The sequence below is a fragment of the Zingiber officinale genome, chromosome 11B, assembly GCF_018446385.1.
Source record: "Zingiber officinale cultivar Zhangliang chromosome 11B, Zo_v1.1, whole genome shotgun sequence".
Lineage (NCBI taxonomy): Eukaryota > Viridiplantae > Streptophyta > Magnoliopsida > Zingiberales > Zingiberaceae > Zingiber > Zingiber officinale.
This window is the reverse complement of record NC_056007.1, coordinates 78,115,227-78,132,186: the sequence shown is the minus strand read 5'-3', so window position 1 is coordinate 78,132,186 and position 16,960 is coordinate 78,115,227. Positions and strand designations below refer to the sequence as shown.

At 39.0% G+C, this 16,960-nt stretch overlaps 1 non-coding gene and 1 pseudogene across 1 annotated transcript; one reads left to right on the top strand and one right to left on the bottom strand.

The window, feature by feature from the left end:
• Positions 1-585: 585 nt before the first annotated feature.
• LOC122034070 lies at positions 586-1,720 on the bottom strand (annotated as a pseudogene).
• A 6,253-nt stretch (positions 1,721-7,973) lies between these two features.
• On the top strand, positions 7,974-8,134 carry LOC122035452. The gene has a single exon (XR_006127017.1). It is a non-coding gene; the product is annotated as a U1 spliceosomal RNA (small nuclear RNA).
• The last annotated feature ends 8,826 nt before the right edge of the window (positions 8,135-16,960 follow it).

Below are 16,960 nucleotides of genomic sequence, written 5' to 3'. Positions count from 1 at the left end.
AAGCTTTCGAATCAACTTAATCTTGTCGGATATTGTGATCTTGGTGGATCCTTAGATGACATGAAAAGCACTTGTCTTGTCTCTTCCTTGGTCGACATATTCTCATGGGTATCCAAGAAACAACAAAGTGTTGCATAAAGGTGACATCTCGGGTGGCCACTTCACAAGCAATTTGGCTTGAAAATTTTCGATCTCGGTCCACCATCGATTGAAGGAACCGTGCTTTTTGCGACAACAAATCGCTAAGCCCGATATCACCTAAGAGAACACCCTAATAGCACACTCAAGCATCATTTCATTCGACGGGCGATTGAAGATAAAGAAATTCAACTTGACTTACGATCGATACGAGCAATTATCGACATCTTCACAAAAGCACTTCCGAGAGAAAGATTTCCGAAAGAGCAAACTTGGAATCCGACAACACATTAAGGGGGAGTGTTAAAGTTAATGTGTTATCACTTAAGTTTACTCATCACTAAGGTTACTTGCCCCCTAAGTTTCTAAGGTTACTTGCCCCCTAAGTTTCTTTCAAGTCTATATAAAGGCTTTGTAATCAAAAGTTTATGTATCAAGAAAAACTATCTATTTCTCCTCAAGAGCTCTACCAAAATACTCACCAATTTCAACAAGGATCAAACAGAATGAAGTCATATAAGGATGCTGCAGTGTCTCAGTGACATCGATTCTCTTTGATGGATCAAAAACTAACATCTTCTTCAACAAGTCGATGGCCAAGGGATTGGCATGGAGATATATGCTAGCTAAAGGAATGCCAAGACTATGTGACAATGACTTGATGTACTTGCGAGCATGTTCATTGTCAACGAAGTTGAGATCAGCATCGCCCTTAACGCCAAGAACACTAACAATGCGCTCGAGCTGGTTGATATTGTCCGTGCTAGGAAAGAGAGGTCTGCGCCCAAGTAGCTCAGCTAGAATGTAACCGACAGACCACATATCAATGGAAGTATCGTATCTATTTGAGCAAACGAGCAGCTCTGGTGCTCGATATCATTGAGTAGCAATATATGAACTCATTCCTGGGCCACTCCGAGTCATGGAACAAGCCAGTCGGAAATCACCAATCTTAAGCTTGCAATCGGCGCCATTGACAAAAAGATTCTCCGGCTTCAAGTCTTTGTGAATTACGTTGGCCGAGTGAAGATATTTCAGTCCTCGAAGCAATTGCATTAAGAAAATTAATTCATTGTTATTGATTATATTGTTGGGAATAAATTCTTCTATATATAGTCTTTTTTCCAATTATAATATTGGCATAGTGAATGCATACATGAAAGAGGAAGTATCGACATTGGTAATCGGAAAGAGGCTGAGGTGATTGGATGATCTCGCACAAATCCGTATCCATAAGTTCAAAGACAAGGTAAACGTCTCTGAATGATCTCTTGCTGGGAGGTACCATGACGTCCTTCAATGCGATGATATTATCATGCTTCAGCTGTCTCAAAAGTTTGATCTCCCTCAGAATCCTCAATGGACGGATGGGATTTTCGAAGGTGTTCATTATCTTCTTGATAGCAACTGTCTCTTTTGTTTCACGGTCGATCAACGAACAGACGACGCCATAAGCGCCTCTCCCAATGGGCTCGATAGGTATATATTTAGTATCGATCTCAAATAGTACAGTTCGCCTGATAGTGTAATAACTCTTTCCTTTATTCTCAAAACCTGGTGGAGGATGCGCTATCGATACCATAGCCATATATGTCCTATAAATCCAACGGAAGCAGCAAACATTAAGATATATTGCTCTACTATTTAAGGATATTAATTCAGAGAATGAGATTAATTCATGAAAGATAAATCGGCTGATCGATATCTAGGCATCTAGCTACAAGGTTTTATGTTGATTTTATTCAGGAGCCATATTACACACATAAATCACAAATCAATTCTGACGTCAAGAAGATGAGCAGTAGACTTACTAGGTGCCGAGCGAGAGCAGGAAACCTCCAGAGAACCCCGCAAAACAAGTCCAGATATTGAGCGATCGCTCGACTCAGGAGGCGAAGAAGTTAGGGCGACGCATGTGCTTGTAATCTTAGTGGCTAGCGATGTTTTATAGTGTTTGTGGCGAGTGACAGCGATGTTTTCGGAAAGTTAACAAATTTTGAATTAGCCAATCTATCCAGTTCAATCAAGGGAACTTTAAAATATGACAAATATCTCAATCACATGTTTGTCCATTTTCAAACTCTAAATTGACATTCATTTGTTAGGAAAGAGATCTAATTAGATTGTCGGAACTTTTCTTTTCTTTTTTTTCTTGAAAATATTTTAATATTTTTAAATTTGAATGTTTTAAAAAATTTAAAATATATGAAGATAATTCTAATTTTTTATATGATGTAAAAAAATTAAAATGGTTTGATGATTTTTTTTAAAAAATATTTGAATCATAAAGGACTTTTTAAAATATGATATTACATATTTGATATTAATTGTTTAGATTTATTTTCAAAATTAAAAAATTAAATAATAATATTATGTTTGATGGAACAAATTGCAATTTGTGGGCTAAAGAGATGTGCAACTTTCTTAGAGGAAAACTTCTTGGTGCATTGTTAACGGTAAAATACTTAAACCCACACAAAAGCTAGAAGAAGCAAAAGATACTTTATAGAATATCTAATCACTTGGGATGATATGAACATCAAATTTGGACATGGTTTCAGAATACTTGTGTTAAGGAAATTGAGCTTGACTTTCGACATTTTGATACTCTACGAGAGGTATGAAATTTTATAAAGAAGCAGTAATCTGTATCTGATGATGTCAACCAATTTCAACTATATAGAAGACTTCATCGAATGCAACAATGATCGAAACAAACAATTCAAAGCTATGTCTCAGAATTACACGAAATCTGAGATCATATTTTACTTGGTGATCTTGTATGACCAAGTACTGACGCAACAATTATCTATGTCAATCTTCACAATCGTCAACATATCTGACACTTGTTGATAACTCTTTGAGATGATTTTGAATTTATTAGAAATTCTCTTTTTCATCGAGGATACTTGCCAAATCTCAACACTGTGATTAAGGAGTTAATTGCCAAAGAGACTCGTTTACATGCTCTACACATAGAAAAGTATGTATCTTCAATTGATATTGTCTTGTTTGTTCAAACACCTCAACAATCTATCAAAAAGTCACATAGAGACTTCTATAATTATTGTAAAAGGTCTAGAGATCATATTTCTAAATACAGAAAACTAATTTATAAAAATATTGCACAAGGTCAATCATTAAAAGTTCCTCACTCTGCATCTTCTTCTGTTGCTGCCATGATGGTCCAATTGAGAGTACCTCCCTAAAATTCTCCTTCAAAGACCTTCAATCACTTCTCCAACATCTCCAACCAGATAATGGTATTGTATCTTGCCTTGCCCTATCTGTTACTTGAGGTGCTTTTATTTCATAGTTCTTTGATTCTAGTTGTTACAATCATATGACTTCTAAATCCTCTATTTTTACATCCTCTAGAAAGTCATATGTTCCACATATTAGTCACACTGCTGATAATATTACATTACATGTTCAAAGTATAGACATTGTTCAAACCTCTACATTATCTTTACTTGATACATTTCTTGTTCCAAATTTTCTCGAAATCTCATGTCTATTAGACAATTATGTGACCTTGACTTTAACTTATCATTTTCAAGTCATGGTTGTATTGTGTAGGATCCACAGACGGGCAAGATCCTTGGAATAGGGTGTAAGGTTGGGCGACTATTTGTACTGACTTCTCTGTGCCTTCCATCACAAACTCTTATTGGAGTTGTTACCTCTTAAATTTGGCATTCTCGTCTAGGTCATCTATCTCCACTTGGGATCTCTAATTTCTAGGGGTTCTTTAGGCTTTATTAAAAAAGATACTTTTGATTGTATTTTTTGAAACTATCTAAAGGTCATGTCTTATCTTTTTTTTGCCAAATGATTATATTTCTTTAGCTACTTTTGATATGATTCATTCCAATATATGGGGTCTTGCACCACATGACACTATGGGTAGTTTGAAATATTATGTGATATTTTTTGATAATTTTTCTCGTTACACATCGATTTATTTAATTCATAATAGGTCTAAATTATCCTTCACTTTGCTCACATAATTTAAACTTAGTTTTCCACTAAAATCAAAATGTTGCACACTAATAATGCCATGGAGTATAGAGATTCAAAATTCACTCAGTTTCTAGTACATCAAGGTACCATTATTCAAAGATCTTGCTCTATAATTTCTCAACAAAATGGTCGGATAGAACGCAAACACAGACACATCCTCAATGTTATTCGAGCCCTTTTCATTTTTTTCCTTTTGTCCTGAAACATTTTGGAGGGAAGCAGCATTCACAGTCGTTTATATTATCAATTATTTCCTTTCTCCCATCATAGGTAACATCTCTCCCTTTGAGCGTCTTTTTAATCAAGCCCTTGATTATCATAATCTCAAAGTCTTTGGTTGTGCTTGCTTTGTACTATTACAACCTCACGAGTATACCAAATTAGAACCTCGAATCCGACTATGTTGTTTCCTAGGATATAGCATCGAACACAAAGGGTATAGATGTTGGAGATGGACTTTGTATATCTCGTCATATAACCTACTAGGAACATAAGATGTTCTCAATTCTGTCCAAATTTTGAGTCCATGAACCCCCTCGATAATTTTTTTCCGATCCTACTATTTCTTTGTTTCTTAACATGTCTTTCGCAAGATCATCTAATAGTTCAGGTAGCTAAACCTCACATGAGCCTTCTACCTTGGTACCTTTTCCAACTAAAGATCCAACACATATTCCATCTGATCCCCCTTTATCAAACTCTTCTCTACCTCCTTGTCGTACTAACCATGTAAGTCAACTCTCTGTTCTTCTTCGTGATTTTCATATATCTACTCTGCTATTGTTTCTCTTTATAAGCCTCACACTTTTTGTTAGGCTAGCTCTAACCCTCTATGGCAGCAAGCAGTGATAGAAGAATTGCAGGAACTTACCAAAACAAATACTTGGGACTTAATTGATAAACCTTCCAATAAATCTATTGTTGGTTGTAAATGGGTCATTAAAATCAAGACTCGAGATGATAGTTCAATTGAATGATATAAAGCCAGATTTGTTGTTAACGGCTATACTCAAGAATATGACATTGATTATAAGGAGACATTTGCTCATGTTGCCCGCTTGACTTCAGTATATAACTTTATTGTAGTGGCTGCTAATAAAAGTTGACTATTATTTCAAATAAATGTTAAAAATGCATTTCTCAATGGTGATTTAATAGAGGAAGTATATATGCAACCTCTACTTGGTTATGATCATTCTCATAATCAGATTTGCAAATTTCACAAAGTACTATATGGTCTCAAACTGGCTCCTCGAGCATGGTTTGCTAAATTTAGTTCTATTATTGAACATCTCGGCTTTCAGTCTCGCTCTTACGATCATGCTTTGTTCTTATGCAAAATAAATAAAGGGAGTACTATACTTTTACTATAAATGGAGGACATGATAATCACTGGCGAAGACACAAATGACATCAAGGATCTCAAATCCTTTCTTCATCAGCAGTTTGAAATAAAAGATCTTGAAAACTTAAGTTATTTTCTAAGCATTGAAGTATCCTTTAATGTAGTAGGTTATTACTTGTCACAAGCAAAGTATGTTGCAGATCTCATATCTCGGGCTGACATCATTGACACAAAAATTGCTAGTATGGCATTTGACTCCACTGAACATTTGTCTACTACTGATGGTACTCCTCTCAGTGACGATACACTTTATCGCCAGCTAGTTGGAAGTCTTATATATCTTATTGTCTCTCAGCTAGATATTGACATGTCATTCATATTAGGAGTTAATTCATGTTATCCCCTCATACCATTGATTTTTCAGTAGTTTTTCGCATATTATGATACATTTGAGGAACTTTATTTCATAGGTTGCATTTTTCTCTCTTATCTCCTTTGGAGTTGTGAGTATATTTTGATGTTGATGGGGTTGGTGATCCAACTGATCATCAATCCACCATTGGATATTGTTTCTTTCTTGGTACATCTCTCATTTTATGGCGTAGCAAGAAACAAATTGTTGTGTCCCACTCTAATACTAAAGTAGAATATCGAGCCCTTGTAGACTCTAAGCTTCTATAACTATGATGATTACTTCAAGATATGAGTGTTTCTTTGTCTTCCACTATCCCACTCTTCTGTAATAATAGCAGTGTCATACAGATCACTCACAATGATATCTTTCATAAACAAACAAAACATATTAAGATTGATAATTATATGGTGCAACGTCATGTCACTTATGGTACTCAACAGTTGATTCCCATATCATCACAAGATCAAATTATAGACATTTTTACTAAATCTCATCCATTTCGACGATTTCAAGATCTTGTCTACAACATCAAGTTGTCCAATGATTTTTCACCTTGAGGTTGAGGGAGGGTATTAGTGTACGTATGGAAATAGATTATAATTGATTACAATGTCCATCAAAGTCAACACAACATCAGTGGCAAATACAAATGGTCTAAAATATTCCAATTCAAACATTACATATATTACAATGTCTATCAAAGTCAATCAAACTAGTTTGATATTACTATTATTATTATTATTATTATTATCCTTAGCAAAGAAGAAAATTGCACAACCCTTATGTGATTCATTCATCTTAGGACTTAATACTCTATTCTTTTATTATTATGAAAATCTATAATCTTTTATTTCTATTCAGTGTTTACACACAACCAAATCTAAGATTTATAATTTTCACAATGGAGTACTTTTAAATTTTATTTTTTTATGAGGGTTAATAATGAATCAGCTACGGGTATCTAGAGCATTAATCTAAGGATCAAATTATACTTTGGTTGTAGAAGTTTGTTCTTCAGTATGAAGATGTGTTATACTTAACAGTTTGTGGCTGGTTGGTGAGGAAGATAAACTCTATTGAAAGGGCATAGACCTTTTAAAAATTAATTGGTCAAGTAAAAAAATTTGATTCATGGTCTAAATTTTAATTCCTTTTGTTCTTTTAGAAGGAAGCACTTGTTTTTTTTATTCATATTTTGACGGTTTATGTATACTTAATCTATTTGCTTGTCAGGCACAGAGATGGAATTGTCATAGAACCGGTAAAAAAAAAAAAGGCTCCTTTAACATCAATGGTCAACTAAGGCATACAAATAGACTAAGTTCGGTTAAGAAGATTACTACTCACCATGCATATCTGGAAGTAACTTCTGTTATATCAAGTATAAATCAATGCAACAAGACCTAGAAAGTAGAATACGCAACATGTTGCACTCGGTGCTCATGTTTACTCCGTAAATTATTGGAAGCCAATTCATTTGTTATTCAGAAACAGAGGTCTCTGCAACATATCGTCGAGTAACTCGTTTGCACAATCTATTCAATGGCCTTAACGTGACAAAGCTAACCCAGAAGGCCATGCGAATCTCCACTCGGAAACCACATCAACAAGAAGTAATAGGCCTTAAATGAACCACACACTTGCAAGACAACCATTGATCCCTCTCCATATGAACTCAGCAACGAAAGGTGGAACTTCCTGGTTCATGAAGTGAGCACGAAAGGTGGAATTTGCTGGTTCTTGGAGTGAGCATTGCTGCGGCTGAACCACCGTGAAACAGCAGTGACAATGATGATCAATACCACCAAAAAGAAACGCAGGGTTGTCGATGGGAACTCCATAATGCTTTGGTTCGACAAGGAAGGCAGAGTAGAAAGTCGAAGCTCGATTCTGCTATGGTTCGCAACCGACCTAGAGGGAGTTCTGTGGTCCGCTTCAAAGGGGAAGGGAGGGATTTGTCACATTCACGGGTTTTAGTCCCACATCTCGGAGTGGAATAGAGTGACAGCAGGCAGGCGGGTATAAGATAGGAGCTGTGTGCGACGTTGGATCATACTTACCTGGACGGGGTCGACGGGCGATCAACAAGGCTCGTGGCCTAAATCAACGGCCTCCATTGCACTTCGGAGGGGCGTTGGTTTACCATCTCCCCAAGTGGGAGAGTGGACGTCATAATTTGTGACAGAGGGGGTACGCGCTTGCGCGGCCCCTGCCATTATAAATAAAAGTTTTGTTTAATGTAGTTTTTGTATTGTTGAATATTTTCATTTGTGCCCTCTGCTGCTCTTATTGATTGAAAGAAGAATTCAATGAATAAAATTATTACAATTTTTTTTAACATCTAACTAAATTCATTTGTTTATATTAATAAATTGTACGATTTTCATGCGCTGCTTCATGAGTTCCTGATCGTTTGCATCATGCTAAATCAGCCATGATTAAAATAAAATGATTAAATAAGGTCCATTATTGCAGCGGTATCTTGAGGTATTGGATATGGTTTTTGTATATGTAGCGTTGTAATTTGTAAATGAAACAAGAAGTAAACCTTTAAAAAATTAAGTGGCCAGGTGAAATAAATTAATTAATTGTGTAAATTTTAATTTCTTTTTGGTTTTAGGATGGAGGACTTGTTATTTTTACTCACATTTTTACGCACCTAGTCTATTTGCTTCTCACATAGATGGAATTGTCATAGAACGTGTAAATAAGGCTTCCTTTAACATCAATGGAATTAACTTTACTAAAACCCAATTTAAACTCGTTGCTCTAGCATAAAAGAGGATACTGACCATTAAGTTTAGCCATTAAAATGAACCTTTGAAAATAAAGATGGAGAAATTAAGATTTATTTCACATATTATGAAGCATAATAAAGGTTGATAATATTTAACAAGCATAATTAAGATTTATTATTTAGCTGATAATGTTTCACATATAAAGCATAGTTAAGATTTGTCATTTAACTGATAATGTTTTACATATTATGAATCATAATTAAGATTTATCATTTCCACAAAACATCAACATTTATCATAATTAAGATTTGTCATTTAACTTAAAATGTTTCACATATTATGCCACCATAATTAAGATTTATCGTTTCCATAAAAGATCAACAGTTTATCAATTGCTAGTTGAGCATCAAACCTTGCAATAGAAATTAGTAAACTTTTTACATGCTCAACAAATTCAGATAAAAAAAAGAGAGTAAGAAATCACAATCAAGTCTATTTTCCAGGTTATGCCGCAGTAAGGAAACAGAGCAACGAGTTCTGTGCTAAATACTAATAACACGGTCTAATGCCTTGTATGAAGACTTGCAAAGAATCTTTAGGCTCTGGAAGCAACTTCTCCTTCTCGGTGATAGAAAAGCATCTCCTCCCACATCATCTCTGATCGCGTCTTTCTTGACATCGTCATCAAAACCAAGATCAACAGGGTCATCGGTAGCAGGATCAAACAAGGGGTCGTAGAAGGAAGCCGTATAAGAATGTTGCAATGCCTTAGTGACATCGATTCTCTTTGTTGGATCAAAACTAGCATCTTCTTCAGCAAGTCGATAGCCAAGGGATTGGCATGAGGGTATATCACTGGCGGAGCCAGGATTTCCAGCTCGCCCGGGCTATAAATGTTCTCTAGATAGTTGCTAAAGACCATATTTTTATATTTAGCAATCAAAAATTAATAGCATCAATAGGTAAAGTATAGCCCATTTTAGCTGGTCCACCCAGGCTGTCACCTGCCTCCGCCGTATATATATATATATAGTCTTTTTTTTTCCAATTAATATTTCCATAGTGAATGCATACCTGGAAGAGGAAATGTCGACATTGGTAATCGGAAAGTGGCTGAAGTGATTGGATGATCTCGCACAAATCCGTATCCATAAGTTCAAAGGCAAGGTAAACGTCTCTGAATGATCTCCTGTTGGGAGGTACCATGACGTCCTTCAATGCGATGATATTATCATGCTTCGACTGTCTCAAAAGCTTGATCTCCCTCTGAATCCTCAATGAACGGATGGGATTTTCGAAGGTGTTGTTTATATTCTTGATAGCAACTTTCTCTTTTGTTTCATGATTGATTGGCGAACAGACGACGTGTTGACGAGTGGCTCATATTTGGATGAAGGGATGTCATGGAAGAAAAATCTGTTAAGATTTTTCGTAATAAAATTCTGTTAAGATTTTATATATTTAATGTCTTTTCATAACAAATTACTGTTTACATTTTCAGGGTTTTAGCGTTGTTTATAGGGATCATTGTAAACCATTGTAGATCGAAGGAATCATTAGATGTGATTCTCTTATGTGAAGAATTCTAATAAAGACTAGTGTAATTTGTGAAACCTCTCTTTCTTCTCAGTGTTCTCTCACGGTTTTGCGCGTCTTTGTCTTGTTCATGATCTCTTTCTCTCTCTCTCTTCTTAGCTCGTAAGGTTGAGAAAGTGTTGCCCCTGCACAACAATTGGTATCGAGCTCAGTGTGATTTCTTCAACATGGGGACTTCTGCTGAGAATTTGATATGGTGAAGTTTGACGGAACCGGAAACTTTGGATTATGGCAGAGAAGGGTCAAGGACTTGTTGGTGCAACAACATGGCGGCGCTAGGAGAAAAGCGGAAAGCATGGAAATCAGTTGGGAAGAACTGGTGATAAGAAAATCGTGGCTTTGTCTTATGGATGACGTGATGTACCATGTCATGAAGAGTTTGGCCGGTTAGATCGACATAAAATCACTGATGACATCGGACGATGCCTCCGACTACGGGAGATTTGACGACATCAATGACTAGATAGCCGGTAGCGGAGCGGATGGGCGGTATCATGGAAGGACGTTGCTGCCGGCGGCGAGATGTTCAAATTTCCTTCATGTATGCAATCACTTTGCGGAGATGACCTTCAGCACAGGCCTAGGCTAGGTAGTGCGTATGATTTATCTCGACATCGTGCTCTATTGTCAGAGGTAAGTCACGTCAGAGAATGAGTCGACAAATGTCTACCACCAGGTATGTCGTATAAAACAAACAAAAGTAAGGTGGATAGGAGATGAAATAGATCTAAGTGACATGGAAGGATAGTAAGTTGATTTCTACAATGGAGATATGACAGATTTTATATGTGCTGAACTCGGATATCGAATGATGCATCAGTCAGATTGCGGTCGATTTTTGTGACAAATTGTCCTAGTCATTCATGCGGACTGAGGAGGTGAGGAGATTTCATGCAATGTGGATGCTGGATGAAAAGGAACAAGTATGGAAGGACGCTTACAGATGAGGATAGTCTACCAGGCATCGGTGGCGATTGGAAGCAACTCTCAAGCATATATCGGACTCATTCTCGTTGGACAAGCGGTATGGAGCAGGTGTATCGATGCAATCGATCGGCAAGCAGTGTCGCAGGGAACATCTAATCGGACGTTTCATGTGTGCATTGAGTGATCAAGGATTGACCCCGAGACAGTTGAGACACACCGATTGATGATGTTTGATAGCGGGGTGAGTCGACTGTCGGTGGCGGGGTGATGATGTCAGAAAGCAATTGACGGTACTAATGACGTAGAATGAGGACTTTATTTTGATGAGAACATCTGATTCGTCGTGAGAGAGGCATTCGACCAGTGAGGTTGAGTCGTGCGACTCGGGTGAACCATGTCATCGGTTTGACGATGTCAGGGACGAGAATTAGACAGAGAATGCTGAGATGGATGTGAAGTGAATTGAAAAGTCTATTCAACCGTGAGGTCGTAGAAGTCAAGGTCGATCATCGACCGACTAGGATGTCCATGGAGGTCACGGGAAAACTGCTCGGAAAAGATGGTCTCCAAGGCGAGGCGGATGAGAACGGGGGAAAAATCTGCGTTGTGAGTCGTAGCAAACAGTGAGTTTGAGGGTGAGAAAGTTGGCCGTGGAACACTGGGATTCGATTGGAAGCTAGTGAAAATCAGGGGTTTGCACGGGGAGTCTGCAGTTCTATGAAAATCGAGTGAAGGAGAGGTCTAGTGCAGTGTCTCCTGAGAAAGTCAGAAGAGTTGTCCTAGCGGCTGTGAGTACCCGGTCGGATTAAGCGAAGTAGTCTCGCGAGACTCGTGAGCGGTTGATGTGGTCGATCGCCGACACGCCGCGTTGTGAGGTGATGTGATAATCTAGTGGTATCCAGTGACGGAAGGTGGAAAGGAGGATTGACTGATCACTGGACACAAGCGTCTAGCAGAAAGTGATGGATAGATCCGTTGATATTGGTTTGAAGTCCCGAGTTCCAGCGTTACGACCACCAGTATTTGCTTGAACTTGGTTTGGTGGTCGATCGAAAAAAGCTGCCGCTTGTGGGAACATGAAGCTCTCTACTCGATCAAGATAGCCGACCGATAGTCACAGCATAAACTTCGTCATCGGAGTTTGCCAACTCCCCAGCCAACAGCAAGCCGATCCACGCATGAAACCGAAACTTACTGTATTGGAGATGCATCGGTTGGGCAAGCCGGCGTTATGCCGAGAACGAGCTGGGAGTCGCGTCCAGTACAACGAAGTAGCAACACAGCACGCATCACGCCTGATGCGCGACCGCCGTCAGAATTGAAGGTTACCAGTAGACGACCGTAACCGATCGACTACTGGGCCAGCTTCACCTGACCATAGGCGATCCTTCGGTTCTTCGGGACATCCTGCTGGCGCTTCGAGGGTTTCGGGGGCGGCGACTAAAGCTATCTTTGCAACTGCACAGCGGTTGCGAGCCTTTTGAGCGCGTCTGCCCCTGGTCTTTGTTGATTTGGTTCGCGTCGAGGCTTCGAGCTATCTTTGGATAGGCTCCGCTCAGACGCGCAGGATCCACCGGCAGAAAACAAGAAAACGTTCTTCTTATACGCTCTGGTGCATTGTTGTTATTGATTCAGATTCTATATTGTATTCTGTCGCATCTACAAAGCTTTATGCTCCAACAGAATATTGCTCTAGTATATAGCATCATTAGCTTTTTCGACGGCCCATATTGCTTTTCATTCATCCAGCTCTCCGAGAACCTCGGCTCAACGGTTGCTGAGAGAGTCATTCTTGCGTCTTTGTCTTTTTCAGCACCAATCGAAAATAGTGGGGTCGTCGGCTATTGGGGCTCCTGGACCCCTAACAAGTGGTATGGTGAGGAGGCCGAGGCCTCGACGGATCTTGACCACCGTGCAAAGCTAGAGAATGGATCTCTATGGAGAGATGTCACCATTCCACCTTTTCACTATACTTCGGAAGTATTGGTTGGTAAGGATGATATTCTATTTAGCATTGAATTGGTTTTGTACAAAGGTTTTTCCTCGGTGGATGAAGGGAAGAAACCACTTGAGAAGAAGGGACAAGAGAACAAATTCACAAATCCGAAATCAACGAAGAGGTAACGAGAATAATTGAATTTTCATTGCCTACTAACATTTTGTGTAAGATAGGATACAACAATGCCAAGGAGTTGTGGAACAACTTGGCCAAGTACCATGAGGAGAGCTCCACCTCAAGCCATGAAGAGGAGCCTAGTGAGCCAAGTAGCTCACATCATGGAGGGAGGAGGAGGAGAGTTCCTCTTGTTCAAGTTCGGAGCAAGAAGAAGAAGTTTCCACCTCCGGAAGGGTTGAAGAAGAAAGCTCACACCCATCCCCAAACCTAGGTAACTCAAGCATCTCAATTTCAAATAAGTTACATATAATATGCTTTGAGTGTAGGTGTGGACATTACAAGAGCAAATGTCCAAAGAGAGTTAGGAAGACTCCCGCACGAGGTCCAAAAGGGGTCCCAAACACGACAGCGAAGCATGGTGTGCAATGCAAGCAACGGGGGGGACACTATAGGGAGAAGTGTCGAAGAAAACCTCTCACGGACAAGGGATGCTTGTCGATATGGAGCTGTTTGGCAACCCTAAGGTAACCTCTAAGGTTCATTATTGCAATTCTTAATAACTCATGCTAGTAGTTTGGCAATAATTGTTAATAAACAACATATTTACTGAACCAATATATGTGCAGAGCTAAACATGTCAACCTAGATAGGGATACTACTAGGAATGCTAACCCTAGGATTAACACTTCTAAGGTTAAGGAAAACCTAGGTTACCCTAAATCAACTAGACACATGCCTAGGAACACCTCAAGAAAGAATGAAAAATCAAAACTTGAGGTATTAGAAAAGGAGAATCAAGTCTTGAGGTCAAGGCTTGATACCCTAGAAAAGGCCCTTAAAAATTTAGAGAAGTCAACTCTAGGGCCTAAGGGTCAAAAGTCCCAGGACAAGAAAGGTTTGGGTCACAAACCTAAAATGGTCAAGCCCACATATCATGATGTTCCATTCGATTATGGAACAAAATCTAGAACACCAAGGTCACAAGGGGAGTCACCCCTAGGGTTGATCTTGATGAGTCCCAAATGCCAAGGCTTTAAAGCCTAAGAAGGTCATTAGGAGGGTTGGGGAGTTATCCCTAGTGAATATTTAGTGAGCCGAGCTCAAGTAGGTATTGGGTTCCGAGCATTCTCTCATTTCTCATATGATGGGTTAAGTGTCAACTCCAATGAAGTAGTGCTTTTGAAGACTCAGCTGAGGAGACGGAGCATGAGCATTTTCAAGGTTTGCTTTGAAAATGAAAAAGTAATATTTATCTTGTAGAATTGGCATATTGAAAAAATCGATTCTTTCAATCTTATTCGCACTTAGAACCTAGATACCACAATGGATTTTTGGTTTTCTCTATATGACAATCTAGGTTAGATTCTAAGTTAGCTAAGGCTAAGGATACTTAGATAGAGAATTTAGGTATTTTATTTGTGCTAACTTACCATGATTGGTTGCCATATGCCATGCCATGTCATCATCTCTTGCATTAGTAATCAATTGAATTGATTTAAGGATGAAAAACACACTTTGATATTGAGATCAAATTTGTGTTTAGAAAATGCATGAGACCTTAGTCTAAGATATCTAAACCCATATCTCACATCAAAATTGACTTGGATGTGTTTGATGCACTTTAGATGTGTGTGAGATATTAGGATCATGAGTTAGGATCAAGGTGCATAGTTTTTGTACCTAGATGAGCCTAATTCAAGAAAATGGGGATCATAGGGAAAGCTTGTGTACAAGTCATGTGCATATAGCCCTAAGATTGTGGTCCCAAATTAAAGAGTTTGAAATCATTTCAAAATTGTTTTGAAAAACCTTGATGAAGCTTTCCTAGTGATAGCATTCATCATTGACCAAAGTGATACAAAGTTGAGGTAAACTTGAACTATTTCAAAGTTTTTGAATTTTGTATCAAGATTTGAAAATGGAAGTTATTTTCACAGAAAACTATTTTCCATGATAGTGTATGATATGAGGAATGTATCCTCAAAGTTTAGTAATTTTGGAATTTTCTGAATTTATTAGAGGAGATCGAAATGTCTGAAATGTTGGGACTGATCTTCTGGAAGCGATCATCCGATCCGGCTCGTGTGGATCACCGCAGTCCGGAGTTTCGTCACCAGCGACTTGGTGGTGCTCCGCCGGGCATTTCTGAAATTTTGCCAAATTTCAGTGGAAGTGGTGTTTTGGACTTCTAAGGTTTGGAACTCTCAAAGACATTGTTGCAATGGTCAGGTTGACCTCTGGAGTTTACCTAATTGTCAAGGAGTTGACTTTAGGGTTTGTAGTTGTAGACTCATAGACTCTTGAGGATTAGTGATATGGGATTATCGCTAAGTTGATTGTTGAGTTTAGTATCAAGGGGGAAATTAAGAGTTTCAATGAAAGGTATGGGACTTCCATTAGGAAGTAACTCTTGACCTTGATACCCTCCTTTTTCTTTTTGATGTGTGTCAAAAAGGGGAGAGTGTTCATTGGAGAATAATTGGAGAACCCAAGCTAGGGAAAGAATGTCAAGGAATGTTTGAGGAAAAACATTAGAATTCTTTTTGATGTGTGTCAAAAAGGGGGAGAATTATTGGAGAACCCAAGTTAGGTTATCGGGTTAACCTAAGGGGAGAATGTCAAGAGAATGTTCAAGGAAAGAACATTGGATATTGAACTATTGAAAACCCAAGTTAGGTTATCCAGGTTAACCTAACTTGATTATGGTTTTGTCAAACATCAAGGGAGATTGTTGATGCGCACCTTAGGGTGGGACTTGTTGACCCGGGAGTTGGCTCGATGACGTATTCTCAGGTTATATTTTGATGTTTGACTTGGGAAGATTGTCGATGCAGGTCAAGGTTGACCTAGTTGTGCTGCATGTTGATGTTTGACACTGGAGAGTTCCATCATCTCTCGATGTGGGACAAAGAATAGATGTTTGGAGATTATTGATGCAGTAGGTGGTCGAAGGTGACACAGGTTGACCGATCATGGAAAACTACATGAGACTTGGGTATGAAGGAGCTTGGCCAGCAGGAGCAGAATGGCGGGAAGGGAGCAGAAGACGCGATGGTGAAAGGCGGAAGAACATGGAGAAAATACGTTTGTACTAGACCTGCTGCTTGAGTGAAGGTGGAAGTCACAGTGAGTGAAGCGCGGGAAAAATCTGGGAAGCTTGGTGTGAAAATCCTAGTGAAGAAGCTAGTAATGAGAAGTCCTAACTGATGTTGGGCAGCAAGCTGGAAAAGTTGAGTCTGAAGTTTGGAACTTATGTTAGGCGCTGTGAGGACTGGACTGTTGGGCTGTTAGAGTGAAAGTCCCGGTGAAATCACAGTCACACTCGGTCTGAGTGGATCCAGAAAATCCATGAGGATGGATCGGGAATGCAAGGATGACGACTTCACGTTACAGGGATCGGACTTGTGTTGAAAGTCGCAGTGATCTGACCGACGATTGTCAGGACCCGAGCAATCGCGATAATAGTAGTCAGAGGGTTTGACGAAAATTGCTTCGAAGTTTGTGATACTTAGTTTGCGCAGCTTGTTCGATCAGATCACCGGGACCGCAGTGTACTCGATGTCTCGGTGTGCCGATGTTTGCTTTACTCGTCTAGCCTATCGTTGTCCTCGGTGCATTCGATCCGGGTCATCAAAGCAGCTGATCAGTACAACCAACAGGCG